The following is a 16,417-nucleotide window of genomic DNA, read 5'->3' on the forward strand; positions in this document are numbered from 1 at the left end:
TCTTAGGTAACACAGCATGGAGCTGGAGGAACACAGCAGGCCAGGCAGCACCACAGGAGCAGGAAAGCTGATGTTTCAAGTCCGGACCCTTCCTCAGAAAGAAAGGTTTCTGATGAAGGGTCCTGACCTGAAACATCAGCTTTCCTGCTCCTCTGATGCTGCCTGGCCTGCTGTGTTCTTCCAGCTCCACACTGTGTTATGTCAGACTCCAGCATCGGTAGTTCTTACTATCTCCAGCTGAGTAACTGATTGGTTAAAAAAAATCATATGCTCAAAATATCCCTGTTGCATTGATCAATAAAATGACCTCAACTTTGAAAAATAATGGTGTCTACACATTCACTTGTTACTGATTAATCACTGTTCAGTAGAAGAGTTTCAATACTCACCATATGGACGAGGATGGAGAAGTCTCCATGATGGCAGTCCACAGACATTGGATATTTTACTAACCAATTGCTCACGGCACAGCCTTGCCATACGTTGGTTTAAAGGCTTTGCAGAAACTATTAAAGAAGTCAACAATAATCTGATCGCCAGGATGCGAACCAGACACTTCATTGCAGTTCCCAAACGATCAAAAGCCAACTTCTCCATTCGCAATCTAATAATATATCGTGCCAATTAGACTTGCCTTTATCGGCTGATCTAAATTTGTCTTCCTGTCTCAACCTCTGGTCGGACTGTATTTCTCGACAGCTTCAAAGTATTTTGCTATTTTCTCTCTGTCTTTAATGTTCATTTGTTTCTTCTCACTTTTATACCAACTTTAATCCGTTATTGTGACTCATCACTGTTTTTAATTAACTTTTGTCCTTTTTCTAATCCCTTTGATTCCTTTTCAGTTACTCAAATCTGCAACATTGTGACAAACATAACTGCAACTTTTTAATTAATGTTTAGTTTAACCAGTTTGTATTAACATTGATAGCTAACAGCTCTGATGCAAATATTGGTTGAGATCACTATTGGGTTGCATTATTAAAGATTCCTGAACTGTTACTGTATTGTTGCTAGTAGCTTTGAGTTCTTTATGTCTGCATTTCCTTAATATTTGACACATTTCCTTACTGGTTGCAGTGGGCAGTCAGATTAAAGAGACACATTTCTAAATAGCAACTTAAAAGTGGACAAATCATAGAATCCCTATACTGTATAAAGAGGCTGTTTTGCCCATCAAATCTGCACTGACTGTCTGCAGAGCATTCCACCCAAACACAGTCCCCTACCCTAGCCCCGTAACCCTGCATTTACTATGGCTAATCCACCTAGCCTGCACATTACAGACAATTTAGCATGGCCTATCCAACTAGCCTGCACATCTTTGGACTGTGGAAGGAAACCAGAGCACCCAATGGAAACATACGCAGACATGGGGAGAATGTGCAAACTCCACGCAGACAGTCACCCAAGGCTGGAATTGAACCCCAGTCTCAGGTGCTGTGAGGCAGCAGTGCTAACCACTGAGCTGTTCTGGTCTGGATCAGTTGTATCCCATGATGCTGTGGGAGGTGAGGCAGCATATTACAATGGTTCTGATCCAAATTTTAAATCCCTCTCTAGCCACAGGGGAGGTGCCAGAGGATTGGAGGACAGCTAATGTAGTTCAACTTTTCAAGAAGGATGGTAGGGATGCATCAAAGTGTTACAAATCGGTGAATCTAACATCAATGGTAGGGAAACTACTGGTGAAAATTCTGAAGGAGAGAACTAATCTCCACTTGGAGAGGCAGGATTTGATCAGGGATAGTCAGCATGACTTTGTCGGATGGAGGTCATGCTTAGTAAATTTAGTTGAATTTTTCAAGGAGGTGATCAGGTGTGTAGATGAGGGTAGTGGAGTTGGTACAGTTTATATGGATTTCAGAAAAGATTTTGACAAGGTCTCATGGGAGACTGATAAAAAAGATAAAAATACATGAGACCCAGGTTAACCTGGCAGGTTGGATCCAAAATTGGCTTAATGGTAGGAGATGGAGGGTGGTGGTAGAAGGCTATTTGTGTGACTAGGGGCTAGTCAGAGGGATCAGTGCTGGGTGCTTTATTGTTTGTGATATACATAAACAATATAGAAGAGAATTTTGGGGAGATGATAAGTAAATTGGCACATGACACGAAGATTGGTTGAGTGGTTGACAGCAGGTTCATAGTTCCTTGAAGGCGGAGTCACAGGTAGACAGGGTAGTGAAGAAGGTGTTTGGTACACTCGCTTTTATTGATCAGTGCATTGAGTATAGGAACTGGGATGTCATGTTGTGGCTGTATAGGCCATTGTACCCCAATCAGTGTCATTGAGCTGCAGTACACAGATGATGCGTGTGCGTGTGCATGTGCAAACTCAGAGAGTGTACTCCAGCACCTTTACAAATGCATATGAGAGCCTGAGTGTCAGTCTGAACATCTGCAGGATGAAGGTCCTCCACCAATCTGGCCTGGTATTATGGAGCAAACCTCAGACCACCAAGGTTCACGGGGAGGCCTTAGAGAACATTGACCAATTCTAATACTTCAGGAATGTCTGTTGGCCAAGGCAGCTATTGACAAAGAGATCCAGCATCGCCCTGAGTGTGCTAGCACAGTCTTCAGCTGTCTGAGGAAAAGAGTGTTCAAGAACAACAACATCAGATCTGACACTAAAATCATAGTTTACAGGGTTGTTGTGGTTCCTGCCCTCCCATAGGGCTGTGTGACATGGCCTGTCTACAGTAGACAATTTAAGGCACTGGAGCAGTACCAGCAATGTTGCCTGCACAAGATCCTGCAAATCTGCTGGGAAGAAAGACGCACCAACATCAGTGTCCTTGACCAGGCCAACATCCCCCGCATCAAGGCAGTGTTAGGTTCCTACTAAGACCAGCAAACAGGAGCGAGACGGAGACTGGGTAGAAGTCTTAAAGGTTGTCTTTATTGAAAGCAATTCTTAGCACATCTTTGAGCTTAAGCTATTACATTGAGTAGACGTGCCCTTATTATACAGTATTGTAATAGAAACTTGTGTGTGATGGTTGTTTACACAGCATTCTTGCAATTATCAGTTCCTTGATGTGATAAACAGATATTTTCTTCACAGAGTATGCACTTATACTGGCTCCCTTACATGGTTAGCATTTATTTCTCTTATGTGGTTTCTGAGGTTTGTTCTGTTTGGGTGTAACGGTGTTTGTTTTTATTCAATTAGGACAATTTCTATAGTAAAATACTTAAAATTGACCTGTAAAGCACTTAAAACTGACCTTGAGGTTAATCACGATTGTTCAGCGAAGTGCTTTACATCACGTGAAACTGAACTGGGGTTACACCCTGTCATGTGCTTAAGTGCTTTACTATGTTAAAAGGTCATGCATTCCTGATATCATTAGTTCCCCTTTTGCGAAGCAAAACCACAAGTGTCGCCCTGTAAGTAGCCTTTAAAAACTTAACCCTGATCTTATTAAGTTTCCCTGATCTAATGAAGTCCCCTATATCCCTTTCCTGCTCTGTGGGTTTCCACTGAACCCCACAGCACTGACCACCCTTGAACAACTATGAAGAGCCGGGCACGTTGTCCGCATAGCTGACAAAAGACTCGTCGAGCCAGTGCTCAACTCCCAGCTTCAAAAGGGCAGGTCAGCTCCACATGGGCAGAGTAGCACTTCAGTGACACCTTCAAGGCTTCACTGGCGAAGCCTGGCATTCCCATTTACACCTGGGAATCAAGGACCCAAGAACATCCAAAGTGGAGGAGGAGCATCTGGGAAGGCGTCGAGCACCTTGAGACTTGCCGTTTGGAAAATGCGGAAGCTAGGCGAAAACAGCAGAAGGAGAATGCTGCCACACCAACACCCCACATGCCCCCTCCAGTGTCCAGCTTCTGCCCCAAGGTACAACAAAGTCTGTGGAAGCTGCATCAGCCTGTACAGCCACCTACAGACTCACCCTGAGAGTGGAACAGAGTCATCCTCTTTTGAGAGAGACCGCCAATGAATGAATTAATGAATCAAAGATGTTGGTTAGGCCACTTTTGGAATACTGTGTTCAATTCTGATCTCCCTGCCACAGGAAAGATGTTGTGAAATTTGCAAGGGTGCAGAACAGATTTACAAGGATGTTGCCAGGCTTGGAGGGTTTGAGCTATTGGGAATGACTGAAAACATTGGGGCCATTTTCTCTGGAGTGTCGGAGGCTGAGGGGTGACCATATTGAAGTTTATAAAATCATGAGGGCATGATTAGGGTAAATAGCCAAGGTCTTTTTCCCAGAGTAGTAAAGTCCAAAACTAGACAGCATGGGTTTAAGTTGAGAGGGGAAAGATACAAAAGAGACCTGAGGGATAACTTTTTCACGCAGATGGTGGTGCATGTATAGAATGAGCTTCCAGAGGAAATGGTGGAGGCTGATACAATAACATTAAAAGGCATCTGGATGGGTATATGAATAGGAAGGGTCAGCATAGACTTGATTGGCCAAAGAGCCTCTTCTGTGCTATGTGACTCTGTGACACTATAACCTTACATTGAGCTGATATGTCACCAAGTGTAACAAGTCACTCAAAGTGTTGCCATGAATGAAGACAAGAACACAGTTAGGTCTCAGTAGGCTTCAAAAGTCACAAAAATTGGATGACAGATAATGGGTAGAATACCACAATTGTAAGACGTTGTGGACACTTGCTAAAAGGTAGTGAATCCTGACACTTGCTAAAAGGTAGTGGATCCTGTGGGGATGGGATGTAGAAAGCAGTCATGATGGCAATAAGAGAGAAATAGCACAGGAGATACAATAGGATGAGGGGTTGGAAAGGATAATTGTCAAGTAACTAGCAATAGGTCTATTGCTACATTGTATTGTTGGGTAAATGGATTATGCCAAGCTCGTTGTTCAGGAAAGAAATATTAAAGGGAGACCTTTCAACATGGAGCAATGAATGGGATTGGATACACGAGACAAAGTTACATTACCAAATACTGGAAAGGCACCAGGAAGCCAAATACAAACTGATAACTTTGAACATTTACTTCAGGCAGGACAAAGATTGTGTAGTCAAAGCCTTACTTGGCCTCAGGAGCAGTTGAGTGAAGGAAAGACCAATCTTCAGGAAAAGAAGGAGTCTTACCAGCACCTTTATTGCTCTATCCTGACCCCTAAGCTGCATCAAATTTGGAAGCTCCCCTCTGTCCTTCCTGAGGGTTCAACTCTGCTTGAAACTTGAGGATTACAAAGGCTCCATGTTCCAGGATCAGACCCTACTACTGAGTTAAATCCCTAACCTGTCTCCCAAGAAGACAGGACTCAGAATTGACCCTCAAACAATTCCATAGTGTAAGACAGAATATAGTTCAAAAGATTACGATGCATGTTACAAGGTTAATGCAATGATCATAGGCGATATAATCTTTGAACGAAGTGGCTAAGGTGACTAAACTCTTAGGAGCACGAGAGCTCATCCTTTGTCATTGTCCAATAAGTTTGAGATTTTTTTCAACTTGTCTGAAGGAAGGCAGTGACTGCAGAGTGATGGGTTACCTAACTGTGGTACCATAGTACAGGAAGACATTCAAGTGAAGGACTGAAAAAAAAATCATAGTGGAAGTAGGAGATGGCACAGTCAGAAGGATTAGCACTGTTCTCTGCAGCAAAGAACATGAGTGCAGGTGGCTGTGCTGCCTGCCCAGTGCCAGGGTTCAAAATATCTGCTGGATGGCAACTTGTAGTGGAAGGGGATGGACCCTGTTGTCATGGTTCACATTGATACCAACCACATAGGCAGGGAAAAAGAGATTGTGCTTAGGCAATATGAGGCAGTAGGTACCAAAGTAAGAACCAGATTTTAAAAGTCATTATTGCTGGATTATTACTTGAGTCACATGCGAATTGGGAGAGGAGAAATTAGAGACATCAATTGTGGCTGAAAAACTGGTGTTGAAGAAGAGAGTTCTGGTTTGTGGGAAACTGACATCAATACTGAGGAAAGTAAGATTGTGAATTAATGAAAGCAAAGCTGGCTAAAGTGAAATGTCAAATTACATTAAAGGTTATATCAGTGGAGACACAGTGGTAAACGTTTGAAGAACTTATCAGAATATGCAGAATGGATACATTGCAAAAGCAAAAACATAATTCCAAGGTGCACACCCAACATCCATGGTTAATAATCAAATTAAAAATAATATCTATCATATAGAAAAAGTACGTAATTTCACAAAGATGAGGGCCAACCAGAAGATATAGATAGAATATTAAAAACAGCAAAGATGACTAAATGTCTAAAAAGGAGGGGAAAAAATTAGAGTATGAGAAAAATCTAGCTAGAAATGTAGGCAGTTTAAAAAAATGAACAAACTATATGTTGTTCCTAAAGAAGCTGAGTTTGGGGAATTAATAGCCTAAAATAAGGGGATGGCAAATGAATTGATCATTATCTTGCATCTGTGTTATAGAAGACATAAATAATATTTCAGATCCAGCTATAAATTGAGAAACGGAAGGGAGGAAGTAACTAAGGAAAATTACAATCACCACAAAAGAGGTACTGAATAAATTCTTGGAATTGCAGAGTGACAAGTCGCCAGGTACTGATTGACTTGATTGCAGGCTCTTAAAAGAGGTGGCTAGTGAGATAGTTGATGGGTTGGTTGTAATTTTCCAGAACTCTCTTGATTTGGTAAAGGTCACATGAGCAAATTTAACTTCTTTAGTCAAAGAGAGAGAGAGACAGAAAGTAGGAAATGCCAGGCCAGTTAGCTTAAAATCTATTGTAGGCAATATTTTAGAAGTTATTATTTAAAAAAAAGTCATAGCAACACACTTGCATAAGTTTGTAGTATTCAGGCAGCAGCAACATGGTTTTGTGATGGAGAAATCATGTTGAAACAATTCAGTGGAGTACCTCGAATAAGTAACATGTGGCAATCTGATGGAATTAATGTACCTAGAGTTCCAGAAGGTGTTGGATAAACTGTCACATCCAAGGCTTTGCAAAAAATAAAAGCTCACGGTGCAGAGAGTAACAAGTTGACCCAGATAGAAGATTAGCTGGCTACCAGGAAGCGTACGGTAGGCAAAAATGAGCATTTTCAAGTTCACAAGATGTAAAACAAATGGTACACATAGGGTTCAATCCCGGAAACTCACTTGTTGAAAATTCATATGAATTGTTTAAACGAAAAGTATGGCTGCTAACTTTGCTGATCACACAAAGATAGTTAGGAAAGTAAGTTGTGCAGAGGACATAAGGAGTCAATAATATTTAGACATAGTAAGTGAACGAGCAATGATCTGGCAGATTGACTAAAATGTGGGAAAATGTGAAATTATCCATTTTGGCATGTCACATTAAAAAAAGAAGCACATAATAGTGATATATTATAGATACAATAGATAATAGATAATATAATATAATAGATAATAGATCAAAATAGTGAGAGACTGCAGAGCTCTGAAATGCAGAGGGATCTGGGTGTCATAGTGCATGAATTGAAAAGGTTACTGTGCAGATGCAGCAGGTAATTGGGAATGTTAATTGAATATTATCATTTATTATGAGGAGAATTGGATACAAAAACTTATCCTTCAGTTATACAAGGCATTCATAAAACCATATCTTGAGTACAGTGTACACTATTGGCCATCTTATTTAAGTAAGGATGGTAAATGCATTCAAACAGTTCAGTAAAGGTTTAACCATTATCTGGAATGGGTGGGTTGTCTCATGAGGAAGCTATCCATTCCAGTTTAAAATAATAAGAGATGACTTCTTTGAAACATATATGATCTTGAGGGGTTTTGATGGGTGGGATGTGGATCAGATGTTTCTTCTTGTAGAAGAATCTGGAACTAGGGCTCACTATTTGAAAATCAGGGATCACCCATTGAAAGCAGAAATTGGCCAGTTTTTGCTTTTTTTCATAGCAGATCATGGGTCTTTGGAACTGTTTTCCCAAAATAGGGGTGGAAACACCCTGAATATTTTTAAGGAAGTGATGGATAGATTGTTGCGAAGCAAGGGGATGAATGGTCATCAGGAGTAGGCAGGAATGTGGTTTTGGGGTAACAATCATTTCAGTCATGATATTATTAAATGGTGGCATGGGCTTGAGGGGTCAGATGGTCTATTCCTGTTCCTTATACATATGTTCATAAGAAAACAAAATTGGACACCCTTGGGATAACAATTCGTCGGCGGGGTCCAAACGTGGATTCAGGATTTCTGCAAGGTCCCCACTCACAAGCCTTATTGAATTCTTTAAGGATGTGACAAAACACATCGATGAAGGTAGACCAGTGGATATGGTGTATATGGATATTAGCAAGGCATTTGATAAGGTTCCAGACGGTAGGCTCATTCAGAAAATAAGGAGCTATGGGAAATTTGGCTGTCTGGATACAAAACTGGCTGTCCAATAGAAGACAAAGGGTGGTAGTAGATGGAAAGTATTCAGCCTGGAGCTCAGTGACCAGTGGTGTTCCGCAGGGATCTGTTCTGGGATCTCTGCTCTTTGTAATCTTTATAAATGCCTTGGATGAGGAAGTGGAAGGGTGGGTTAGTAAGTTTGCTGATGACACGAAGGTTCGTGGAGTTGTGGACAGCATGGAGGACTGTTGTAGGTTGCATCGGGACAATGACAGGATGCAGAGCTGGGCAAAGAAGTGGCAGATGGAATTCAACCCAGAGTGAAGTGATTCATTTTGGAATGTCGAATTTAAATGTCGAATACAGGGTTAATGGCAGGATTCTCGGCAGTGTGGAGGAACAAAGGGATCTTGGGGTCCACGTCCATAGATCCCTCAAAGTTGCTATCCAAGTTGATAGGGTTGTAAAGAAGGCATATGGTGTGTTGGCTTTCATTGGCAGGGGAATTGAGTTTAAGAGCTGTGAGATCACGCTGCAGCTCTATAAAACTCTGATTAGACCACACTTGGAATATTGTGAGACAACAAGGTGCAGAGCTGGATGAACACAGCAGGCCAAGCAGCATCATAGGAGCAGAAAGGCTGACGTTTCGGGCCTAGACCCTTCATCAGTTATGGTCACCTCATTATAAGAAGGATGTGGAAGCTTTAGAGAGGGTGCAGAGGAGAATTACCAGGATGCTGCCTGGACTGGAGGGCAGGTCTTATGAGAAAAGGTTGAGGGAGTTAGGACTTTTCTCGTTGGAGCGAAGAAGGATGAGAGGTGATTTGATAGAAGTGTACAAGATGATGAGAGGCATAGATAGAGTGGATAGTCAGAGACTTTTTCCTAGGGTGGAAGTGACTATTACAAGGGGGCATAATTTTAAGGTGATTGGAGGAAGGTATAGGGGAGATGTCAGAGGTAGGTTCTTCACACAGAGAGTGGTGGGCGTGTGGATTGCGCTGCTGGCAGTGGTAGTGGAGTCAGATACTTTAGAGACTTTTAAGCGACTCTTGGATAGGCACATGGAGAGTAGTAAAATGTCGGGTATGCAGGGTAGATTGATCTTAGTAGGATAATGGGTCAGCACAAAATCGTGGGCTAAAGGGCCTGTACTGTGCTGTACTGTTCAATGTTCTATGTTCTACATGCAAATTGCCTTGGAAGTTTGAACTTCTGATAAGACGTTTCCCTGCTCCCAGTGACCTTCCATGATAGTATCTGACTCTTAGCTAGAGTCTGAGATTTAGGTCAGATCTGATATACTTAGAGAAATTGATATAAAGCAACTTATTAGTCTAGTTCTGGATAACTGTACAACTGATGGCAGGCATGGTGGCTCAGTGGTTAGCTCTGCTGCTTCACAGCACCAGGTTTGATTTCAGTCTCGAGCAACTCTCTGTGTGGAGTTTGTACATTTTGCCCATGTCTGGGTTTCCTTCGGGTGTTCCGGTTTCCTCCCATAGTCCAAAAATGTGCAGGCTAGCTGGATTGCCCATTCTAAATTACCCATTGTGTCCAAGGATGTGCAGGCTAGCTGAATTAGCCATAGAAAATGCAGGGTTACAGGGGTGGGATGGGTGGTGTGGGTCTTTTCGATGGTCAGTGTGAACTCGATTGGCTGAATGGCCTGCTTCCACACTGTGGGGATTCTATGATTCTATGATGATCCACCCATGCATTCACTCCCTCACTGGGACTACAGACCGTTCCTCTTATCCCCAAATAAACCCACAGAGCACCTCCTACCTACTGACTCACTGACACATTACTCTCCAACTGACTGAGTTGGCTGACTACCAAACTACAAGCCCTCTACATCAACTATGTCCACCAGTCTTCCATTTACACCTGACCAAACCTATTATCCCCACCTCAACCCGAGAACCACTACTGACAATGCCAGCTCTCACCACTTGACTTTCTTCCCTGACCAGATTTAATTACCCCCACCATCCAACAAATGCTCATGTGACACCAGTTGACTAGCCCTAACTTGGCCAACTCTCCTACCCTGACCACTCCTTGACCCCCCCACTCAGGTATCCACCTCACTCACTTATTACTTTACACATTTACCACCCCACCTATTTCATATCCGACTTCACTTGCCAACTTCACCTGCCTGCCACTTTACCTACCTGAAGCCTATCAACCAACCCATCCATTTAACCATTTATTTATTCATTCACTCCTGGAATCCTTCACTCAAACAAAAAACCAACTATCACTTCCCCACCCCCAACTCCCCAAACACAGATTCCTTTCCTCATGACTATCAGTTTCCCATATACCCACTGACTGCATGAAAGCCTGCAAGCTGGTTGAAGTCAATTGTACTACAGCTTACTCACCCAATCCATAACAACCTGTTCTACCCACATTCTGCCTTGCCTTCCTTCTCAGTGCCCTATGTGCCGCAAGCTCACTGAGCAGGATCTACCAGTGGAAATCCTCTGGATCAAGGAATAAGAAACGTAGGAAGTCATTAACAAGTCCTTTGTGACAAATCTGGTCAGTCAAAAGGCAAGCTTTGAACTTCCACAGCGAGAGAGGTATTTTGATAAACAGGTTTAGGACAAGCCAGGCCCCTGTGCAGCCAGCTTCTATCGCAAGGACCTAAGTACAAACCTGTCATGCACTAATGAAGAGACACAGACAGCATTTCATTTTTGGAACATAGGAACGTAAGTGGGTCATTCAGCCCCTCAAGCCTGTTCTGCCAATCAAAGAGATCATGACTGATCTGTGGCCCAACTCAATGTATGTCCTATTGGCCCATATTCCTTAATGACTTTACTTAAAAAAATGTCATCTATCTTAGATTTAAAATTAACAACTACCATTTATGGTAGACAGTTTCAAACATCTACCATTCTTTCTGTGTAAAAGTGCTTCCTAGCATGTTTACTGTACAATCTGGCCTAGTTTTTAGACTATGTCGCCTAGCTGTACAATCTCCAACAAATGGGAATAATTTATCTTTATCTACCCTGCCTTTCATTGATAATATCTTAAAGACTTTGATCAGATCACCCATTAACCTTCTAAATTCTGGAGAAAATAGGCCTAATTTGTATAATATCTCCTCATAATTAAACAATTGAAGTCCAGATATAATTTGTGCAAACATATGTTGTAATTTCCTCCAAGGCCGGTATATCCTTCCTAAGGTGTGGTGCCCAGATCTGCTCACAGTAAACCGTGGCATCTAACCAGGGTTTTATATAACTGCAACATAACTTCTGCATCCTTATACTCCAGTCCTCTAGATGTAAAAGATAGCATTCCATTAGTCTTCTCGATTACTTTCCACACTCCGCAGTTTGTGCACCTGAACTCCCAAGTCTCTTTTGACATCCACTATATTAAACCCCATACCATCTAGAAAGTACCCTGATCTACCCTTTTTCAGTCCAAAATAGATTACCTCACACCTACTTACATTGAATTTCATCTGCCACAGTTTTGTCCATTCACCTTGTCTATCAGTATCCCGTTATAATTTTATGCTATTGTCTACACTGCCTACAATTCCACCTAACTTTGTGTCATCGGCAAAGTTGGATATACATGTTCTCTGCCATTATCCAAGTCATTAATAAGTAATGTGAATAATTGACACCCTGACACAGATCCTTGTGGAACACACTAGTCACTTCCTACCAATTTGAGTACCTAGCCATCATCCCTACTTTCTGTCATCTGCCTGTCAAGTAATTTCCTAGCCAGTTAGCAATTTTCCCTCAACTACATGGGCTTCTGCCTTAGTTAACAGCCCCTGATATAGGACTTTATCAAAGGCCTTCTGGAAGTCCATCTTCTCATTTATTTATTTACTTATACTCATTCACAGAATGTTGGCTTTACTGGCTGTGCCAGCATTTACTGCCCTTGAGATGATGGTGGTGAGCTGCCTTCTTGAATCACTGTCGTTGATTAGGGTAGGTAGCACAAAGCCATTAGAGAGGGGTTTCACAATTTTAATCCAGAGGCACTGAAGAAATGATGATATATTTCCAAATGAGGATGGAGAAATGTTTGAAAGACATGATGTTCTCATGAAGCTGCTGCCCTTGTCCATCTGGGTGATAGGGCTTGTGGATTTGGAAGGTGCCATTGATGAGGGTTGATGAATGCTGCACATGAGGAAGAAGTGCCCCCTCTTTGGAGAAGCAGGCAGGCTAATCAAGCTAAACTCAACAACTGAAAATGAATTTGATTTGTGCCAGGGACTTGCAATTGTTAACTAAATAAATAATTACTCCACTCACCCATTCAATAGCATTCACACTGCACCTTTAAATTTACCATATGATAACTAATGCCATAAAAAAAGAGCTTATTATGTTTTCTGCTCCCAAACCCTCAAACTCTGCAATGTTGTGACAGTGTCCCATTGATCACTGCACTCCACATTTCTGGAACACCTGCATCGGAGTAGCCAGTAAGAAGTACAGAGCATCATTGAGATGGGAAGATGTTTTAATGGAGCAGTAATCTGCTGATGATTGCTTCTCTATGGAAGATCTTGGTATAGAATAACAAGACAGTCAAATTTCTCATCTTAAAATACTCCATAATATGTATATGTAAAGGTCGGGAATTTGATAAACTCAAATTGTCAACATACGTTCAAATAGACTTTAATACAAAATCCAGAGTGCAGTAGAGCTTTCTTTATTATTCTTTTAATTAAGGAGACCTTACATCTTGCAAAATGTTATATTTATGTTTATACTCAAAATTTTTCACATTTGAAATTCTATTCCACTTTAAACATAGGCTGAGTTGTTATAAATGTTTTACTTATATCATGACAATTTGGCATCTCTTACCATGATGATTTCTCAATAAATGGTCATCCATCTAAACGTTGCCAGCTATCAGAACCCAATTATATTCAGATTATCTGCAGCAGAAGGGGAATCCATGGACGCTGCTCTGAAATAATCTATTGTGGGCGTGTTGCACAGCAGTAGTTGGGTGAGCGGGAGTGCTCAGAAGAGGAAGCAAGAGGAAGGGTATAAAGGGTGAAGAAAGTGAGTCTTATCCACCAGAAATGTTGTTGGAAGATACTGGAGCCATTTGCACACTAAAGACAAACAGTTCTCTGGAAAGTAGCTGATCCATCACCAGAAGCACATTCTCCTATCATCATCTCTGAACCATGAAATAAAACATGGGGAAATGTGTCACACTGAACAAAACACTTTGGTCCTGAGAATCAGCTCTTAAACATTAACAAATAAAACTGTCTTCCAAAAGATAATGCTTGTTGTAATGTTCTTTATTGTTCAACAATCATTGAACAGTCTCTGACTCTAGAATCTGCATACACATTCCATTCCCTTCCACTCTGCCAACTAATCTACAGTTTCTTCTCAGTAAAATTCCCAGGTTGTTGTTAGATAGTGACACTCCTTATTTTGTACATTTTGAGTTCCTTCAAGGTCTCAAGAATGTCTTCATTTTTGTCCAAAAAATATTTTATTGTGTAATGTTTTAGTGTCCATTACGAAGGAAGGACATACTTGCCTTTGGGGGTTACAACAGAAGTTTACTGGCCTGATTTAGAAAGAGGTACAAGAGATAGGCCTTGCCCGTATACTCTGCAGTTTAGAGGAAGGGAAGGGAAATTCAATGAAGTATAAGAGTCATACCAGCCTTGAAAGGTTAACTCTGTTGTTTACATCACAGGTGCTGCCAGACTGGCTGACATTTTCTAGTATTTTCTGTTTTTAATGTCAAAAATACTTACAGAGTTAGAGAGGGAGGATGTTGGGTAAATGTTAACTCTTGTCAGGGAGTCTAGAAATGAGGTCTCAATCTCAGAATAAGTGGTTGGTCTTCTACATAGGTGAATATTTCTTCACTCAAAAGATTGTGAATCAGACTTTTCTATTCCAGAAAGCTACAGACGCTCCTTAAATGTTCAGGGAGAGACATCAATAGAATTTTGGATATTAAGAGAATTAAAGGATAATGTACAGCTCCAGAAGATAAATTGAGATGGAAGATCAGCCATGAATGGGGAAGGAGTTTCAGTGCGCTAAATTCTCTGCTCCAGCTCTTACTTATTATGTTTGCTTGTTCCTAGTTAAGACCACAATGGAGATTTTTAGACTAGAAGATTGGGAGACAGCAAGGTTAAGAGAGAGCTGGAAATTTAAAGAGATTATTTAAAACAATAAAGCAATGTAGAAGTTTGGGTAAAGAAAAGTAGAGTGGGCGGTGACGCACTGGGTAGCATTCCCTGTCTTTCACCCACCAACTCGAGAGCTTGATGACCAAGGAAGGTGCATTTATAAACGTGGCCAAATGGGTTGCATATCAACTTCCAAATCCATCTAATGTACACCAAAGTCAGGCAGTAGATTAAGTGAGATTCCTGGTCAACCACGTGAAGGAAAGAAGATTGGAATCTTTACCATCATTATCCATCGGTCCAGGCTACAGTGTGAAAAAGGAAGTGTACGTTGTCACAGTAATGCAGTCTCGTTCAGGTTTGCCGATTGACTCAATTGCTGGATGATTATTCTCCAGCATCTGCGGTTCCTACTATCTTTAAAGATACCGGCACATGGTTTGATTCCTCAGGACTTGCGACTCTGCCCTTTCTGTCATGCTGCGGGTTAGAGCTGCCTTTGGAGAAAGAACTCAAGGAAAAAAGAAGCAGAGTAGGACAGGAAAAGTCAGAGAGTTTGACGGCTACGGTTCATCAGCAAATAAACTCCACACGAGGAATAGTAGTTAAACTAATTAAGGAATATCTAAATGCTCATTAATTCATTAAAGGTTAGACAAATTAATAGCACAAATAGAGATAAATAAATGTGCTTTTAATTCCAGTAGAAAACGATGACAAAGACTGGAAAATAAACTGTGCAATATTTTGAAAGGGTGCACTGAAGGAGAGGAAGTAGAATTGATAATTTGTTATGCTGAAAGAGCAATAATGGGAAGGGGTCTTTGCTCAGAATATCAGGAAGTAGAGTCAGTGCAGGTGAAGATTAGGAAGAATAAGGGTGAGTGACCATGGGAGTGAAAGTTTATAGGCATCCTGCTAGTAATTACATTGGTGGGGAGAAAATTAAACAAAAAATAACTAGCGCTTGAGACAAAGGCAATGTTGTTGTCACAGAAAACTTTAATTTTAGAGATTGGATAAATTAGATTGTCAAAGGTGTGACAGAAAGTGATTTTGAAGGAGAGTTTTCTGACAGCTTCCATGAAAACTATATAGTGTAATCAACTAGAAAAGCAACTATTTTTGATTTAGTATTGTAATAAAGAAATATTGTAATAAGAAATAAACTGGAGTTAATTAATCATCCTATGTTAAAATATCCTCTTATAAAAATAATCATAACAAAACTTAATTCTATGTTGAATTTGAGATTGGCAGACTTGAATGCAAAATAAGTTTCATAGGTACAGTGGAAAGTTGGCTGAGGTTGATTAGGTAATATATTAAAGGCAGCATGGTAAATAAACAGTAGGACCAATTTAAATAAATTACTCATAAATTTTAACAAAATATGTTCAATTAAATCACAAAATTTCAGTTAACAAGATCTATCAATGATTTGCTAAGTGTTTTTAAAAGTAAACAGAAAGGACAAGATTAATGGAAGTGTACATTTATCCCTTGGAAATAGTGACATGCAACATTATTATGGAAAATGAGAAAGTGATTGATATCTCGAACAAAAATGTTTAGACTGTCATCACAAGAGGGGAAATAAAGCCAAGTGAAGGGTCTAATAAGAATGAAGAAATTAAAGTTGATATCAACAAAGAAGAAAGTATTGTGGAAACTCAAGAAACTAAGAGCTAATAAATCCCCAGGACTTAATGGCCAAATATCTTAACATTCTTAAAGAAGGAGCTGAAAAGGTAATGGATGCACTGGTTGTGATTTTCCAAGATTTTCTATGTTCTGAAATGACAAAGTAGATTGGAAAGAGAGCTGATTTGACAGTTTCCTTTCAAAGTTGAATTGGAGCATAGGATGGAACATATTAAAACATTCAAATAGAATAT

Source organism: Rhincodon typus, chromosome 3, assembly GCF_021869965.1.
Source record: "Rhincodon typus isolate 14 chromosome 3, sRhiTyp1.1, whole genome shotgun sequence".
Classification (NCBI taxonomy): domain Eukaryota; kingdom Metazoa; phylum Chordata; class Chondrichthyes; order Orectolobiformes; family Rhincodontidae; genus Rhincodon; species Rhincodon typus.